The sequence below is a fragment of the Tupaia chinensis genome, unplaced genomic scaffold, assembly GCF_000334495.1.
Source record: "Tupaia chinensis unplaced genomic scaffold, TupChi_1.0 Scaffold000199_1, whole genome shotgun sequence".
Classification (NCBI taxonomy): Eukaryota; Metazoa; Chordata; class Mammalia; order Scandentia; family Tupaiidae; genus Tupaia; species Tupaia belangeri.
Genome location: NW_006159674.1, coordinates 3,956,920 through 3,976,529, shown reverse-complemented (window position 1 = coordinate 3,976,529; position 19,610 = coordinate 3,956,920). Strand labels below are relative to the sequence as shown.

At 40.7% G+C, this 19,610-nt stretch overlaps 1 protein-coding gene and 1 long non-coding RNA gene across 6 annotated transcripts in view; one reads left to right on the top strand and one right to left on the bottom strand.

The window, feature by feature from the left end:
• RHOBTB1 (Rho related BTB domain containing 1) overlaps positions 1-19,610 on the top strand; it is a 146,038-nt gene that overhangs the window by 45,317 nt on the left and 81,111 nt on the right. For 2 of the 5 annotated variants that reach the window (XM_006147068.3, XM_006147071.3), the window contains exon 1: positions 14,995-15,576. The exons of 2 other annotated variants lie outside the window; for them this stretch is intronic. The gene's annotated coding sequence lies outside the window, so the exon portion shown is untranslated. Of the gene's footprint in view, positions 1-14,994; positions 15,577-19,204; positions 19,282-19,610 lie in introns of those variants that run through there. One more of the 5 variants, XM_006147069.3, reaches the window with a different exon arrangement.
• On the bottom strand, positions 16,443-19,551 carry LOC114007576 (uncharacterized). The gene is made up of 2 exons (XR_003549181.1): positions 19,300-19,551; positions 16,443-17,279 (listed from the first exon to the last, which is right to left on the bottom strand). It is a non-coding gene; the product is annotated as an uncharacterized LOC114007576 (long non-coding RNA).

Below are 19,610 nucleotides of genomic sequence, written 5' to 3'. Positions count from 1 at the left end.
ATATATATCCTATCCCTCAGTCTGCACTGTGGAATATTTTTATTGAATACGAGGTTTTCTACATGTTCCCAATGATATTGGTATGGGCTCTCCATTTGGAGTGTTGTTTGCACGACACAGCACAGTGCCTCTTGAATATCAGCAGAACTAACTGAAGTCACTTGAGTGACTTTAAAAATGACAGCCCTGGACCCTCTTTCTTTGGATTGTTTAAATAACAGGAGGGCCTGGGTAAAGCACCATTGACTCTCTGAGTATAAAACAGAGTTCATGATGCCCTATCCACCTACCCAGCCCTAAGTTAATAAAAAGATGAGAAAGAACTATAGAAGGGAAAAGTTTGAAAACCAGATCCTGCTCTCAACCCTGTGCACACAATGGTGACGGTGCACCTTGCTGAGGTAATGTCACAAGCTCACGATGTCAGGGGATGTAACCAATGGAGAAGCATCCCAGAGGCAGCACCTATTGGCCCCAAAGGACCGAGGGAGGTAGCCAAGCTGCCAATACTGCCCAAAAGGCCACAGAAAGTACAACTTGGGGGTCAGCAGGTGACGTAATTGTTGCAGTTCTGGATTCCCACAGGGCTGACCATGGTTAGAGTCCCAGACTCAGCAGTTTGCTGGGCATGTGGGCATGTGTGCTCAAAATCCCAAGAGGAGATTGGAGAAGAAGGGATTGCAGCATGACTATTCCCCCTTGGGGCGGGGGGGGGGTTCTTACTTCCCCTCTTTCTGTCTTTCTCTCTCCAGCAAGTGCATGCGCCCTATGGCAAAAACCTAAAACAATTTTTAAAAGTTAAAAAAAAAATTATTTAAAAGAGAATGAAAGAAAGAAAATATAACTCTTTTGTAATCATTACAAGTTCTTTATAATGTGAACTATAATTGTCCATACATAAGAAAGCATCAGATGTAAGGTGGAGACATGATCCAAAAGTATAATCATTTAAACTTGTCTCATGGAAATTTATAGTATAGAATATTTGGCCCAGTCTAAGTAGTTCGACCTCTCAGATGATACTAGGAACATGCCTTTAGGAAAAAAACAACCATTTATTAGATGCAGTATATTATGTTGCAAATGCAGATTATTAAATTTATAGTTCTCTAAGGGGGCATTTTGTTCTTTGTTCCTGTGAGTAACTTATTTACAGCTGGCAAAAACCCTGTCTGACTATGTATGTCAGACTCTGTTGCATTACCTACGTAAACATACAATTTAGTTAAATCCATTGGTATAATCCATAGGGGTTTCTAGTGGTCACATTAATTACGTTCTATGGAAATGCTATGGAAGCATCATATAATTGAATTTTTCACTTACTACTTATCAGAGTATAAGAAATGTCATCATAGTTTTATGCACATGGTAATGAAATCATTGGTACATTACCAAGATTAAATCACACAAGAATGTCTACCCTTCTGTTTTCCTTCCTGCTAAAATTGTCAAGCTCCTTACAATGCCACCTGTGATGATAGGCAGGCTATGCAGAATTTCAAAGCTTTCTACAACACCTACCAATCTCCATGTCAGACAAATTAGTAGTATTTCCACTCTACTATTTACCATTATGGCATTTTAGAACCCAATAGCTAATTCTCAAAAACATTAATACATCTACCTTTATTGAGTATTTAATACTTACAGTAAATATGTTAAGTGTTCTATTTCCATAATCTTATTTAATCTTCAGAGATACACTTTAAATTTTCCTTCTATTAAATAGACATAGAAACTGAAGCACAGGTCACATTGATGGGATAAAACAACTAAATTCCAGTTCTGATTCATCCCAAGTCTAGTTTAATCTATTTATTTCATAGACAGAAAAAGGCCCAGAGAGGTAAACTCTCTTTCCAAAGTGCACATAACTAGAAAATGACAGAGGCAAAAATAGCACTCAGTTTTCCTGACTTGTACCTGTTATCTTTATTGCTGTGAGCCATTACTATAGGCCTGAGCTATGCAGCGTTTTTGTTGGTTTGATTCAACATATAGCAGTCACACTGAGAGATGTGTGAGCAATATCCATTAGTACTGTTGCCTGTGATGTTTAGAGTAATCACATTTTTAATGGACTCTGTCTGAGTACTTGCTTGTCTGCATAGCTTTTAAAGTGATCTGGCATAAATCTATTGCTCACTTGACAATCAACTTTTGGCAGTGTTCTTCAAATGGCAGAGTTAGAATCTGTGGATTTTGCTTTCTTCCTTGTCTCTGGAAACTTCTCCTAGGGAATGCCAAGCAGGAACTGTGAGTGTTTGATAAAGAGTCTTTCACTCTATAAACAGCATAAATCTAGCCATCTGACTACATCTTTCCCTTGCTTTAAACACTCAGATAAGAGTTTTTATTATGAGAGTGTTGAATTTTATTAATTGCTTATCTTATCTATTGAAATGATCATATGGATTTCTAGTCTACTAATATGGTGATTTACATTATTCATTTTTGAACATTAAACCAACCTTGCATTCCTGACCCATTGGTCCTGATGTACTAACTTTTGTATAAATTGCTAGATTCTATTCATTAATATTTTGTTTATGATTTGTGGGTCTGTCCTCATGATACCCTTGTCAGATTTTGTCCTGAGTGTCATGCTGGCCTCATCTTGATGGTAGCCACACTGGTGTTTACATATATAAGAAGTCATTTAACTTCAGCTGTGTACATTTTACTATATGTAAGTTACATTTCATTGAAATATAAATTTTTTTAAAGAAATCATTCAGATGGCTTCATCTTGTCCTCGAATCTAATTCATTAGAATTGCATTCAAAGCACTGTCTGTTTAGGCAGCTAGATGGCCTTTATTACTTCACCTTGTACTATGGTCACACAAGACTACTTTCAGTTTCTTGAAACTACATATTCTTTCATGCCGTCAGAACTTTGATAATGCTCTCCTAGAGGACAGAATGACTTTCTTCCATACCTCTCTTTCTCCACCTGAGAGAATTCCTTTCATTCTTAGAGGTTTAATACAAACCATGTTTCTTGCAAGACATTTCTAGAAGAGTCTGAACGCCACCTTTCTAGCCACTGGCAAAATGAAGTGAACCCTTCCTGGCACTGCCATTGAACTTGGTACACAATACTGCACCACACAGAACAGATGCCTGCATGTGTTTTTCCATCTCCTCTGTTAGGCAGAAATCTTTCTTCTAAGCCTGTCTCAAAAATCTTTGCGTGGCTGAGGCCCAACAGTACCCAACAGGGAAACTTGGCAAATATTTATTGAAGAATGAATGTTTTCTCCATTACAAAGTTGGGAGAAGAGGAAGATTACAATGTGGTGAAGTTGTTACCATTTTATAAAATGAAATGAATGAATGAATGCCTCCTCTAAAACAAAGTCTGAGGGATGGAAAAAGAAAAACCTGATATAATTACAGTTATATATTGCTGCATACAAATTAATCCAAAATCTGGTGGCTTAAAACATTAACTGCTTCATGGGACCTGCAGATGACATAATGGTTACATCACTAGACTCCCAAGTAGTCGACCATGGTTTTAGTCCCAGACCCGATGGCTTAAAACTCATGCCAGGTGCATGTACATGTGTGCCCAAAATCCCAAGAGGGAAATGGAGAAGAAGGAATTTTGGCATGGCTAGTCCCCACTGGGGGTGATTTCTCATTTCCTGTCTCTCTGGAAAGCACATGTGCTCTATAGCATAAATCCCTCTTTAAAAAATAATAAATAACTATTTCATTTATGTATTTACTCATAATTCTGGCATTTAGACAGGACACTATGGGGACAGCTTACGTGTGCCACATGATATCAGTTTCGGATAGTTCAGTTGGGTATAGAGACTGGCCAAGTCCAAGATGGCATCACTCACCTTACCTGGTGCTGGCTGTCAAATGAGAGCTCAGCTGAGGCTGTTTTCTGGGATGTAGCCTCTTATCTGTGGGGCCACTCTGTGTAGCTAGGTTAGATTTCTCATGAATGGTAGTCTTGGACTAGACAGTGTGACGCAACAGTGGAATTCAGTGCTCTGTTAGGCTATCCCACATGGAAAGGTTCCTGGTTCAAGTCTAAAGACTTGATCTGAGGCTAATTGAAGGCCAGGGCTGGATTGTGGGATCAGGACCACAAAGAGGGTGGTCTCCCTCTCTCTGTGTGTCTCTGTCTCTCTGTCTGTTTTCTGTCTTACTCATGAGAGAAATAAATAAACTTTAAAAAAGAATAGCTCAGCTTCCCCACCATCTAGCCCAGCTGATCCATGACTAACCTACCTGTGGACCAACAAATCTGTCTATTCTTACATGTGTCATGTCTGGTTCCTTCAGCTTCACTATGAAGAAAGTGGTTCAACAGTTGAGCTCAACTGAAGGCTTCCCAGGCAACTGTATACTCAAAACAATTCTTTCTTCAAAAAGTTCAACCTGACCCCCTGACAACCAGAGTATCTTCAAATACTAATTGCTTCAGAACCCAGAAAGTGTGTTCTTTTTTGTAGTAAAATTAATCTTTTTCAAAGGTTTCCCAAACCATTTCTTGTCAACCAGTAAATATTCAAGAGAGCCAAATTTGAAGTCTGCACAAAATCTTATCTCTGTAATGCATGTGCCATAATACTTAAACTTCTTCTTTTGTCAGTCCTTAACATCTATCTCTGAATTTTCATAAATTTCTATTTCACAAGGGTAATTATTTTGCATACTGTGGCAAAAACATGTAATAAAATAATAGTTAAAAAAAAAGAACAGTATCAACATAGTCCAGCTTCTTAAGTAATGAATAGATTCCTTGAGAATACAAAGCAGAAGCTGCCAGACCTTCTTAAAATCTGAGTCCAGAACTGGTGTGACCTGTCCTCAACCACATTCTGTTAGCTAAAAGTCACTGGGCCAGCCTCTCCAAGGAAGGGCCACCCATGGGCACAAATACTGGGAGGTGGGCTCACCAGAAGCCACCAGAGTAACCATCTACCACAGTGAGGATGCTGCCACATGATTACAAAATGAGGTCATTTACATTTAGAACTCCTATTCTACCTTCCATGTTGAAAATGTGGGTTGATGGTTGATATTTTGTGAGATTTTCCCAAAACAAAATGTTCATAAATCCATATCTATAGAATGTTTTCATTCCCATTTGCCTTACAGATCTAATGATGCTTCCTCCTCAAATAAACAAGATCAATATTAGGTTCTCTCATTTGTACACTATTAAGGTCTCATGCCCTTTTAAAACTTCTTTTGCACAAGGACTGGGTCAAAATCTTTGGGTTTCTAACAGAAATGAGAGTTGGACATTTTTATACTGGAAAAATTTTTCAGAAAACCTAGGGTCCCACTAATGCTATGCTCAAAACTAAATTTTTTCAGACTTCAGCCTTATGCATGTTAAAAATGGAACGAAAACAAGTTCCTTGTGATTTCTTTCCTTTACAGGTGCTTGGCTTTTCTACCTCCTTCAGTTTGGCATTAGCCTTTTTGTTCCCTATACTCAGTTTTTTAAGCACATGCCAAAGGACCTAATTTCTGACTTTTAAATAAAATTAACAGTGGAGTCTGTATCTGTTCTGACAAAGCAGAGAATATACATTTATAAACTATATCTGTTCACAGTAAACCTTTCCACTTTTCAGTAGTATTTTATAGTAGTTGTGAATTTGGTTTGCTGTGGATTTAGAATTTTAATCCTTAAACTCCCCTTTCTAAGGATATGAGCTTGCACAAGTTTCTTAATTTCTCCCCTTCCCCTACCCCTGCCCCAGCTTTCCTATCTGTACAGTAATAATGATAATAGTCACTCACAGGTTTTAATGATGCAAAGCACTAAACAGAGGAGTAAACATTTAATAAATAGTATTAAATTGTTGTTATTATCACTGGACAAATTATTATCAATACTCTCAGTTATTCAAACACAGAAGACTAAATTTACATATTATCCAAAAATCTTGTGATTTTTTTTCCACCCTCTTTTTACTCGTTTGGATCTTCCAGTCAGCATAGTTTTAGTATTTGATTCAGGTTGATTGGTTTTGAGGCTGGGGTAAGGTAGAATTTGGGTCGATTCTAGAAGCTTAGTGGTGGTTACACCATGACACCAAATTCTTTGGGAACAGCTAAAATCAGAGAAGAATATTATCAAGTGAGGCCCACTGTATTATTTCTGTAGAATACCATATGATAGCAGTTCAGTGTGTTGATTGAGGAGATTAATGACCAGAAATTGTTACGAATGTAACAAAATGCTCAAGGAAAAATACTTCATCAGCCATGATACCATGTCCTTAATTTTCAAGATAGCAACATGTTCTTTCTCAAGCTATGAATAAGGTGGTGCACGGAAGAGTTCCTATTTCTTTTGTTCTTTTTTTTTTTTTAACTTTATTTATCTCAGTTTTATCAGAGAGAGACAGAATGGGAGAGAAAGAGAGGGAAATTGAGAAAGCAAGCTGCTAGGTCCGGAACTAGAACCGCGGTCAGCCATGTGGGAGTCCAGCGCCCTTAACCACCATGCCATCTGCCAGCTCCAAGAGTTCCTGTTTCTTTTGTAATCATACTCTGGAACCATCTGAGTATATTTCACTGACATGTTATGGACCACAAATCTTGACTAAGGGAATGTTTCTAGTACTGAGTCAGCAGCTTCTGTACTACCTTAATTAACATTAATTATGGCATCTTAAAATCAGCGCTGCTGGTAACACTGAACTAACCATTTAAATGGCAGTATCTGGGCTATGGAATAATAGCTGGCAATATAACTTTCTTTAAGAAGGTGATAATAGGGAGCTAGCAGGTGGCATGTTGGTTAAGATGATAGACTCCCACATGGCTAACTGCAGTTTGAGTCCCAGACCTGGTGGCGTTCTTTCTCACTTTCCCTCTTTCTGTGTCTCTTTCTATGTCTCTCTCTGCTGAGTGCATGTGCTATATAGCAAATTTTTTAAAATAATAATAATAAATAAAATTAAATGAATAATTCCTAAGGGGAAAAAAAAGATGATACTATACAAAGGATTGCTCAAACTTGACTAATAGTCTTTAAAATAGAAGATTATTTTCTATTATTAACAGAGCTGGTCCAATAAAACAAACTTTGGGAAATGCTACTTGATTACCTTATCTTAGGTCTTTCTATTTATTATTAAATTCACTATTTGATGACTTCAAAATAATTTTGCCTACTCTCCTTTCATCAAATTTTTTTGTCCCTCTCACCTCACCCTTTCCAACCCAGTTAGGTTGCTCGATTTAGCAAATAAAAATACAAGATGTCATTGACATTTGAATTCTAGACAGTGAATAATTTTTTAGTGAAAGTATGCCCCAAATATTGCATCAGATATTTGAATGTAATTGGATGTCCTCTATTTTATCTAGCAAGCCTAAACCCAAGTCAAATGAAAGCCATTAGTAAGAAATCAATAAAACCATCAGCCTAATTTAGTAATAAGTATGTGGAAAGAATTCATTCAGTGCTTGTTGAGTAAGTGTTTTTAATTTTCTATAATAAAAAAGTGAAGTACCTCTTCAGACAGCTGTGTCTTCTGTCTTTTTGTAGTAATTTCAACATAAATAGTGTGGTCACTCTGGAACCCTAGTCTGCCATAAACTGTTTACTCTGGACTGAGCACTTTGATTTCACAGATGAGGAAACTGGAGCATGAGAGAAGTGGCTAGATTTGCTCAAGGAAACTCTCCCACAAGAAGTTGAACAACAAAACTTAAGTCAGTGGCCTGGACTCTACATCAGTCTGTATATATTATTCACTGTATTTGGTAGGACCAGAAAAGAAAATACCAGTTCAAAAACAAAACCAGAGACCAGCAGTTAGCGTAATGGCTATGTCGCTGGACTCCCACGTAGTCAAACGTGGTTCACGTCCCGGACCCAGTGGCTTAAAACTCCCCAAGATCCTGAGAGGAGAATGGAGGAGAAGGGATTGCGGCATGGCCATCCCCCCTGGGGGGGGGTGTGATTTTTCACTTTCTGTCTCTCTGTCTCTGTCTGTCTGGCGAGCGCACACACCCTATAGCAAAAACCTCTAAAAAAAAAAAAAAAAAAAAAAAAGAGTGAATTGCTCAAGGAAACTCTCCCACAAGAAGTTGAACAACAAAACTTAAGTCAGTGGCCTGGACTCTACATCAGTCTGTATATATTATTCACTGTATTTGGTAGGACCAGAAAAGAAAATACCAGTTCAAAAACAAAACCAGAGACCAGCAGTTAGCGTAATGGCTATGTCGCTGGACTCCCACGTAGTCAAACGTGGTTCACGTCCCGGACCCAGTGGCTTAAAACTCCCCAAGATCCTGAGAGGAGAATGGAGGAGAAGGGATTGCGGCATGGCCATCCCCCCTGGGGGGGGGTGTGATTTTTCACTTTCTGTCTCTCTGTCTCTGTCTGTCTGGCGAGCGCACACACCCTATAGCAAAAACCTCTAAAAAAAAAAAAAAAGAAGAAGAAGAAGTGTAATTGATATGGTTAGACAAGTTTATCACTTAAATTAATTAAATTACAATAAAATGGAGTACATTAAAATAAATTTAATTACATTGGACATCACTGAATATTTCGTTAGCAAGATATTTCAGTATTTCTCAGTATCTTAGTCCCTCATTAATGGATAGTATGCAAAAATACACACTTAAAGAGAATTCCAAGGTGTTTTTCCTATGCCAATGTGTTTTGTTTTTAAACTATTATTCAGGATATATATGCCTTTTTCACCAATAACCATCTCAAACACTTCAACTCAAAAGAAACATCGAACCCAGAAGTAAGCCCATGGTAATACACACAATAATGTTTCTAAGCACAATGGTGGTGGTAGTACCTTTCCACAGAAAACAGAAGAACTCTTGTTATTCAAAGAACAAGGTATATCACCTTTACTCTTAAGAAGAGCTAGTATTTGAGTTGAGGTATTGACACTTGGTTTTGAGTGTGTGGTGATGAATGTCTCACTTGGTATCTATCCTACACAAATAGCACTGCCCCTTCAGGTGCAGCGTAACTCAAAAGAGTGAGAGAACCAGAATTTCAACAAGGCTACTAGATTGGCCAAGAATTAAGAAGAAGGGAACACCACTTTATAACTAATGGCGTCTGTATGTACAGCTTTTTCCCCAGCTAGGTTGACACAGACATCTAAACATCAAGAAATATGGGCCTGCTCTGTGAAACAGCAGAGAAGCTAGACCCCACATGACAACCACAGTTCAGATCCCTGGCCTGTGCAACCTGGAACACGCCTGGCATGCCTGCAAGGGCCCAGGATCCAATGGGCTAGAAGACTAGAAGAAGGATCATGGACTAGTCAAACCCTGTGGAGGGTACTCATTTCTCTCTCTCTCTCTCTCTCTCTCTCTCTCTCTCTCTCTCTCTCTCTCTCTCTCTCTCTCTTTCTCTCATGCATGCACTCCATGAAGAATATAAAAGAAATATTCTTTACTTGAATAATTAAGAATGAACACTCACTAAAAGCCTAACTCTACTTTATCCATGTTGCCCGTATGTTTAAATCAATTTTTTTTTAAGTTTACTTATGGGGCCAGCAGGTGGTATGGTGGTTGCATCGCTGCACTGATGCAATTAGAGTCACAGCTACTGCAGTTAGAGTCATGGACCTGACAACTTGTTTTCTGATTCTCTCTCTCTCTCTCTCTCTCTCTCTCTCTCACACTGGTGAATGCACAGGCCCTATAGCAAAAATTAAAACTAATAATAATAAATAAAATTAAATCAATACTTTTAAGAAAAACATTTGCTTATTTCTTCTATGACTTAGAGAAACAGAGAGAGAGTGACAGAGACAGCACTTTCAGCAGAGTTGGAATGCCATGATCCACCCCTAGCCTCAGCCAGCCCTGGGTCATTGGCACATGCGTTCCCCACTGTATTCAGGGAGGTCTCTGGACATGAATCCAGAATTTTCCCTTCTGGGTAAGCCCTGTAGAACATCACCCATCCAGCTCCCTAAATCAAATTTTATTAGGTTGTCAGAAAAGTCATGACATTTTTCTATGTTTTTCCAGGCAAAAGTGTGTCATGACTTTCCTGACAACTCAATATAACCTTATCGCTTAAAACTCCTGTGTTTTCTACATGACTTTCCCTTCTTATCTCATCTCTTGACATTGCTAGCACAAAGTGAAATTATGTAGTATCCTGCTTATTTCATTAGGAAGTAGAAGAGGGATGAATTTTTTTTTTTAATTTACTATAGGTGCATGCACTTGCTGGAGAGAAACAGAGTGAGAGAAATTAAGTCAGAGAAAGTGAGAAAGCACCCCCAAGAGTGAATGACCACGCTTTTCTCCTCCATTCTCCTCTCGGGATTTTGGGCACATGTACACACATGCCAGATCGGGACTCAAACCTCTTAGTTGGCTCTGTGGGATCGAGCCACCTCTACCACCATGCCACTGGCTGGCCCATAATTTAATTTTTTAAAGGAAATAGCACGAAATGAACTAAAGATTGCACTGTATATGTTCCCATGAATTATGTGTTGTTTCTAATTGGTAGTGGTGAGAGCATATCACTATCCACACCTGGTCCATGGCATTGGCTGCCTGTCACGAATCCTGAGAAACCTGAAGTCATCTCAATAAAGATCATTTCTCTTGGGACCAGCAGATGGTGTAATGGCTATGTCACTGGACCCCCACGTAGTTGACCGCGGTTCGAGTCCCAGGGTGTGGTCATGCCCCACCCCAGGGGGATTTCTCGCTTTCTGTCTCTCTGTCTCTCTGTCTTTCTGGTGAGCACACATGCCCTATAGCGAAAACCTCTCTAAAAAAAAAAAAAAAAAAAGATAATTTCTCTTCAACTCTACACAACCTTCAGCCTCCCTGAAGATTTTTTAAAAAATAGAATATTAAGGAAGTTTACCTGAGTTTGATGTGAGAATTTAGGAGCTATAGCCCCTTTAGTCTTCTAAGCACACTATGTGATATCATGCATTGTAATCAGGATTACTTTGACTGAATGACTAAGGGATAGTAAATATAAAGTGCTAATTCTATGGAAGTAGCCTCCTGCCAGGAGTTCCTAGTTTAAGGCCGATAATACTTTACTGAGTATTCAACCTCTGGCAAGTGACTTGACCTTTCTGATCATCAGGCTTCCTCATCTGTAAAATGGGGATGATACTGGGCAGATGATACCCTCCCTCATCAAGTCATTGTAAGGAGTTAATGAGAGCGGGTAGCCCTGGACCTATGCAGTATGTGCTCACCCAACATTGACTAGTATTATCAAAGGTTATAAAGTCAGGGGGTGGGATCTTGGTGTTTATTATACCTGATGCGCACTAGTACTTTAACACTTTACTCTTTGCAAAACATTTTCGTGAATTCAACGTGCCTTTTCATGGGCGATCCAAGTTGGCCATGATTATAGAACTGATGAAACCACTAAGGGCAGTTTTTCCTTTGAAATTATAGCTTTGTCATAAAGCAGAGAGATGACGCATACATACGATTAGAAGAAATTATACCTAAGGTGTGTCTAAAGTGTCCCATAAACGTTTTATCCTTTTCCATGATTAAAAGTCATTTACTATGGGCTTTTCTGCCCATAATGCTATTCAAAACACAGTGGGGATGGAGATGCAATGAAGTGCTCACGCCTCTCACCAGAACTTCAGGCACCTCTAAGACTGGTGCCATGACAGGAATTAAGTCTTCATCTCTGATCCCTGGAGTCATTGGCTTATGTTTACAAGCTAAGGGATTGTGTGCCTCCGATGTAGATCCTGAAGTGTTTAACTGCTTATGTCGTTCCCATGTGATGCAGTTCACTACTTGTCCGTGAAGAGGAGTTTACCAAGTGGTAAATGTATGTCATGTGAAATCTTAAAGCAAACGTAAATATTTACAGAGCTAAGGAGACACTCTGAAACTGTGTGCCTGAGGACAGATGTCCTTGCGTGCAGTACAAGTCAGATCTTCTGTGTTTTAGATCAGAGTCTATCATGAAAGGCGTAGGAATGCCAGTTAAGGAAAACGCACAATTCAGCTTTTTTTTCCTAAGGACTTTCAGGTAGGTCTACTTTCTAGGTCACTGGTATTTCTAAAAAAAACATATATTCCATTTCAAAGTGGCATCTATATATGGTGTTTACTATGCACTCAATTACTTCAGAATATGTACTTCCATATGGTCAGAAGATCAGAGAATTCTAGGTTAGTCAGAATTCCAGTTCCCTCTCTGCTAACAGCGAGTAAATTTTTGCTCTCTGAGAAACACCATTTCCTCATTCCTCATATTGGGGATAATGGTTCTCAAGGTTGTCATGAAGACTGGATAACATGTATATTAAAGATGCTCAGAAAGCAGGAAAATATGACAGAAAGATGAAGTGGAATTGTTTTTCCGAAATGGAATGTGTGTATATGTATGGGCCACTTATTTTTCTAGTTTCAGCATATAGTTTAGCTCATTTCTATAAATGGGAGAGAACATAGCAGTTATAAGCCAGTGACAGAACAAAAAATGTTAAACCTTTGAAACTAAACTTTCTACCTCAGAGAGGAAATTTGGTGGAAGCTCTTAGTTTTAATGCTAACAGTCAGTAGTCAATGGTTGATCTGTAGGAATGCTATAGTTTCATTTTCATTCGTCTTTGGTACTCCCAAATCAAATAATACTATGTGCTACACAGAATTTTTACATGGCCTCATAATGATCCCGTTTTTATTCTTACCAGTTTGTATACAGCTTTATATTTTTTATTCTCATTTGCCAGAGGGCCCAAGTGCTCACCTGAGAGACAGAGAGAGGAGGAAAGGGACAAAGCACCCCTCAATGGGGAATAGTCATGCTGAAATCACTTCTCCTCCATTTCCCCATCCTGTTGGGATTTGGGGCATACATGCACATGTGCTAAGTATGTTTCTGAAGCCACCATGTTAGGGACTTGAACTGCACAGTTGGCCATGTGGGATCTGGCTCCCTTCACCACCAGGCCATGGGGTGGCCCTAGAGCTTTATACTTTACAAAATATTTTCTAAAACCTTATTTAGTGGACCAGCAGATGATGTAATGGCTATGTCTCTGGACTTCCATGTAGTCGACTGTGGTTCAAGTCTTGAACCCTGTGGCTTAAACTCACGCTGGGTGCATGTACGTGCTTACCCAAGATCCCGAGAGAAGAATGAAGGAGAAGAGATCGTGGCATGGCCATCCCCCCTCGGGGGTGAGTTCTTGCTTTCTGTCTCTCTGTCTCTCTCTGTCTTTTTGGTGAGTGCACATGCCCTATAGCAAAAACCTCTCCAAAAAATAAAAAAATACATTAATAAAAACCTTATTTAGTCCTCTTCATGTTTTAGAAAGTTATTATTCTTGTCCCCATTTGACAGATGGGGCATGGAGGTATAGTGTAATAAGGAATTAGCACTAAATTACACGACCAGTTTGTGAAATGAACAAATACAATTCCATTTCTTTCTTTTTCCAATATCTTCTGCTCTCTTTACTGTATGTTCATTTTTTTGGACTTGTTTAGTGAAGAGACAGTTATTATGTGAAACAGTAGGTCAGGCAAGATAGCCTTAAAACACATTATGACACATAAATGTAATTTATTTTTAATTAGGTAAGGCAAAGTCTAGCATTAACACCTCATAATGTTAAGAACATTGTTTGTTCCTGAAACAAATGTCCCTTTCAAGTGGAGATTATTATCCAGTGCAGAATTATATTTTTACTTTTAAGAATGTCAAAGATACACATTGTCCATTAAATGTGATTTTCTTCTTCCAGAGTTGTGACATACATGTTTTCCAATCTGTAATACCATGTCTAAACAAAGCCAGACAAATGACAAAGGACATGAAAGCTGTTTGCTGCCTCCTTTTACACAGGCTGAGCTGGACCAGTGGAATACCATCTTGGTAGGAGAGATTTTGACAGAAAAATACAGATAGAATTGCAGACCTTGCAGAACCACATTTTTGTCAAACCCTACCCCAACAGAAAGCCTAACAAATGGATCCACACAGAAGGACTTTATGCAAATCTACACAAAAAACTTAACATGCTGTAAGAACGTGATATCATTTTGTCTCTTTTCAGTACATGGCCCTCAAATTCACTGGGACCCAGTAAAATAGGAACTGCACTGTAAACAACGTTGCCTTCACCTAACTAACAATAAAAAGCACACATTATTGAATATACTTTACACTTAAATAGATTATCGTGAAAATTCCAAGATTGGATCCTCTAGGTTAGATTGAATATTCATCTCTTAAAAAAACTTTTTTTTTTTCCAAAATGATGCCTAAGTGTTGGGGGTGGGGGGGTTACATCAGGACCAACAGTGATAACGAGACTACAAATGCAAGACAGGGAGTTCATTTCCAGCTGGAGCTTTCAGGGAAATAACATGACATTCTGTTGATCCCATAGCCTAACTAGCTCTGATCTCCCCCAGAACAATGGGCAGAAAATAGGAGCTTTGGAGATCTCAAGAGCTGGTTTGAGTAACACTGAGATAAATCCTCAAGTTGTCAATACAGCTGGGCCACCCGGGCTAAATGGTTTTCACTGTTATCCTTGGGTAAGAGTTGTACACACAGAGAGATCCATGCAAAGCCTGCCTATGGTACTTAGGACATACAAGGTCAGTGATGCTGAGTTTTTCCATGTTGTTGACATAACAACAGTAAAGTTGGAAAAAGGATTCTCATGTGGAATGCTGGACATTTTGCCCCAGACTAGTCTGACTCAGAAACATCCACTCCAAGAGGAATATCAGAGTAACTGAATACACTTTGTTCTGGGACAAAGAGGTGCCAAGGAAGTCATGTCATTTTCTTTTGACCCATCAATCCACGTAATTAGCATTAATGAAGAACCTGAGAACAGTGATCTGCCCGTCAACACAGTCAACCTTAGCCAGAGCCTGGCCCAGCCCCTTCTGCAGGTGCTATTCAGACCCCTCCCACTGTTGGAAGCTAGCAAGCAAAACCATTTGTAAAGGAAATTGCCTTTAAACATTGCTTAAGTCCAGTGCTCAGCCTTCTCCTACTCTGTAGTCGGCGTTTCCTTAAGAGCCAGAAAACCTATACAGGTGAGCAGTGTGTGGACCGTGTCACCAACCTCACCACTACATCTTTGAGGTACCGCAACGTTGACTGCAGCGGGGGTCACCCATTAACTCGATGCATCGCTCCAGCAGCCGTGTTTCAATATACCTTTTTACCAAACACATCTATTCTTGCAAATAGGCCCGTAGGTGAGTTTCTTTTCTTCCATATCTTCAAATCTCTAGCAGTACTTGTTCGTGAAATTTCTCAGTAACAGCTGGAAGTCGTCGTCCAGGATAATATCCCCTAAAGAGCCAACGACTGCATCCAGCTGCACCAAAAGCTGAGAGATGAACTGCACAAACGGTCTCTGGTTAGGCTGGGTTGGTCCCAGCTGAGGCTGCGTAGTGGTGCGCTGGCCGGAGGTGGCGCGTGTGCACCTGCGCAGAAGGCAAGGCCAGTGAGCCTGGCGGCCCAGTTCTCAGCGTCGGTTACTGAACGCTGAAATGTGGACGTAAGATAAACCCGAAAAGGCCCTCTCTGTAGGAGTGTCGCGTAAGTGTCTGTGATACCTGAGAATACTCTTGCTAAAACTAATGGCAGTAGGAATGTTGAACTACAGTGATTGAGTTGAAAATAGAGTTAGCAGGACCAGCAGAGGGCGTAATGGTTAAGGCCAGACTCCCACGTAGTCTACTCAGTTCGAGTCCCAGACCCAGTGGCTTAAAACTCATGACCCGCACATGTTCATGCCTGCCTAAGATCCCGAGAGTGGAGAAGGGATTGTTGCTGCGTGGCCATACGCCCTCAGGGGTGATATTTCGCTTTTTGTCTCCGACAAATGCCAAGTGCCCTATAGCAAAAAAATCTCTCTCTAAAGTAAATCAAATCGAGTTATCTTGAGGTAGTATTTCATTTCCAGTGGGAAAATTGTGTGAGCCCAGAATTTATGTATATTTCAAACTTTAAAAAAGTCAGTGGTAAAAAGACAATCCAGTGATAAGATAGGCAAAAGTTACGAACAAATATTTCCACAAGAAGTAGATAAGGAAGGCAGATAAGCCCATGAGAAGATGTTCGACATCATTAGCTATTACAGGAATGCAGTGCGTTGCCACTCCACAACCATCAGAACAACTGAAATTCTGTACAAGATAGCGAGAATAGCAGCTGCTCGCGAGGATGTGCAGGTCTCACACGTCGCTGAGTGTGTACATGAGTCAGCCACGCTGGAAGATAGTGTAGCCGTTTCTTACAAAGCCTAGGACCTGGCAGTGGCATCCCCGGACACTCATAAAATAAAACTTGTGTTTACACAAAAACCTATATACGCATGTTTACAGAACTATTTTTCATAATAGAAAATACTAGAAAGTACTGAAATGCCCTTCAGTGGCTGAATATATAAACAAACTGGTACCTCCATATAATAGAAATTTACTCAGCAATAAAAAGGAATGAACTATTGATACAGGCAATACTCTGGATGAACCTCAAGGGCAGTATGCTTAATAAAAAAAAAAAATCAATCTTGAAACATTACATACTGTATGCTCCCATTAATAGCACAGTCTCGAAACGACAAATTTGTGGAGGTGGAGGACAGAGCAATGATTGAGAGGGGATTCAAGAAGGTAACATGAGCGGTATTCTTCTGTGATAATGGTACAGTTCCATATCTCGAGGGTAGGACTTCTTTTCACCCTAGGACTTTGGTAAGCTATTTACCATAAAAGCTAGTGAACAGTTTCTTAACCACTTTTGTGCAATACAAACATGAAAGTGTTTAAAGACTCAGTGCTGGTTTAATTCCACGTAGGTCATTATCTTTATGTTTGTTTAAAGTGAATAGTATTGATTTTATTTGTAAGCAAGAATTTTACTAGACAAAGGTGGATTATTGTGTGGTGATGCCATGAGCAGGGAGACATTCCCATTTGCTATTGCTCCTTTTCTCTCCTCTCCTGTTGGCAAAATATCGTTAGCACCTTGTGCTGCCTTTTCCCCAACTTTTTCAGAAGAGGGTATTTTATGTGAAGTTTGGGGCTGATACCACCTCTTAGATCACTGCCCTCATTTGAAAGGACTTCTTAGAACAAATTGGCCTGTCCTCTGTCATTTTCGTATTATTGTTTCAGTTTGATTATGCTCAAAGTTCTTCCAGTTAGTTTCCCTCCGCTTTGTGTATTTAGGCAATTTCAGGATGACGGGCGGTTCTTCTCCGATGGAAGGACCATCCTTTGTAAGGCCTCAGTGCCCTGGAAGCAGAGGGAAATAGTTGAAAGTTAGCTTACCAGCTGATCTCTTTGAGTGTCTTCCCAGTCGTGGCACCGCCTGGTGTTTAAGAGAAGCATGTCACTTAACTCTTTTTAATGTATGACTGAGGAAACAGAAGAAATTGAGGAAAGTCATGGTGTTAAAAAACAGGTTAGTGATAAGACTTTGGCACAGGCACAGCTCAGGTGCAAATTGAACTGTTGAAACCTCGAACAGTTAACTTCTCTATGCCTCAATTACCTCATCTATAAAATGGTTATGAGGGACCAGCTGGTGGTATGGTGGTTAAGGCACTGGACACTCCCACATGGTGACCGCAATTTGAATCCCAGGCCTGGTAGCTTACTTACTCACTTTCCTTCTCTCTGTGTGTGTGTCTCTCTCTGACCAAGTGAAAATAAATGAATTAATGAATAAAATTAAATAATTCTTTTAAAAAACGGTGATGATGCTAATTGCATTTACCTCACTGGTTATGGATAGTAAATGAGAAAAATGGGTTTTAAACCATTTCATCCTGTACCTGTCGCATATGTGAGGGCCACAGTATTTACGGATTCCCATTTCCTTTGACTTTCTACACTATTTCTTAGTCCTGGGCAGTTTGAAGAGAAATGGCTTGCAATGAAGAGGACTGATTGCTAGGAGTGAACAGGGTTAATTAACTTTCCCAAGATTTGTGTTCCTGAAGAGAATGTATCTTGATTAAGTCTTTCAAAAATGGAGTCCTTCTTCAATAGCCTAAGGGAAGTCAGTTTTGTGCCAAGTGAATGATCACCCCCTCCTGTATCTGTCTTGAACTTCTTAGACGAGACCACTTGACTTTTCACACCCCTCTCTTCTGGGTTTCAAAAATTAGGGCCTGAGTAACTTCATTTTCAAAGACGGTACAGTGAGGCTAGCTTAAACAAAGCAGGCTGCCCGTGATGTCTTTCCTTAGAAAAACCATGAGTTCCATCATGTCCTGAAGTCTCAGGGGGATTCAAAGAGCACAAGGCAAGTCTGCCTCCATGAGGGAATATAAACGAGGGTGGCAATACCTGATGGACTGAATTCATCTGGGCTTTCTAGAGAGGGAGAGTAACCCATCTGGGAAATTTAAGATGGTTTCCTAAAAGAAACCGAGGGACAGAGAGGTGTAAGCAAAAAAATCTATTTCTTCAGAGAGAACGCACACAGAAAATAGCCCTTACAATAAAATGCGTTCTCCTTTACCCAGCCTTTCACTGTCTGGGGAACACTTTACCTGAGAACTCCTTGAGGCCAAGGATACATTGTGGCCATATTTTTTTTAGCTCTTGGTGCACAGGCTCCTCTATGAAGATTAATTAAATGAATACATCCCTTAAGGTAGCTGAGCGTATTGGTATCTTTCCACCCCCCTTCCCAACGGTTGTATCCTTAGAAAGGGGGGGGTGGGGGGCTCAGGCATAGAAATGTAGCAGACAGACGGAAAGCTCTGTGAGGGTAGAGACCGACCTGGTTGCCTTCACTGTCACCCCTTGGGGCTTGGCGAAGTACCTGTCATCCAGGCAGCATTCCATAAGCATTCTTAGGTGAATGCAGAAACCCACCCCTGGATGTGTCCTCAGGACTCCCAGTCAGCCTGGGCAAGAGTTTCTGTGAGGAAGGATGGGGTCTCTTTGAGTGCCATGAATTCTGATACCCGGTGAGAGACCAGAAAGGCAGTTTCACCTCCTCACTCAGCCATTTGCAGGAGAGGGTAAATCGCCCCCTCACTCGGGTCGGGGTCAGCGGCGCCTCCCTACGTCCCCGCGAGGACCCCTTGAGCCCGGTCGCGGATGAAGGTAACCCAGAGGGGGGAGCCAGCCAGCACGTGCAGCCGCCCAGGGGAGGAGGAGGCTGGGCTAACGCAGCCCTTAGTCAGCAGCTGGGCTCGGTTTTGAAACAAAAGCCAATGTCCTCCCTCGGAGTCCGCGGCCGGCCAGCTCCTGGGGGGAAGAAAGCCATGCTGCCCAGCCGGTTAGTGGCCCAACTTACTTTTCCAGAGCCTGGGACAAAGGGCCAGCGGATGCACGGGAATGGGTGGGACGTTGGGGGTGCGGGACCGGGGCACGAATAGCCCAGACCCACCCCTCCCGGCTGCTTGGGAGAAGGACCGGGGTCTCCCATGCTCTGCGCATGTTGGTCCCGGGCAATCCGCCTTCGAGCCCCGGCTCCTCGGGTCTGCGTAAAGCGGAGGCACCTTTGCAACCCGCGCCCGAGAGCGCAGACACACCAGGCCTCGGTTTCATGAATGAAATCCAATCGCGCGGATATAAATAGCCGCGAAGGCTGCTAACGTCACAGGG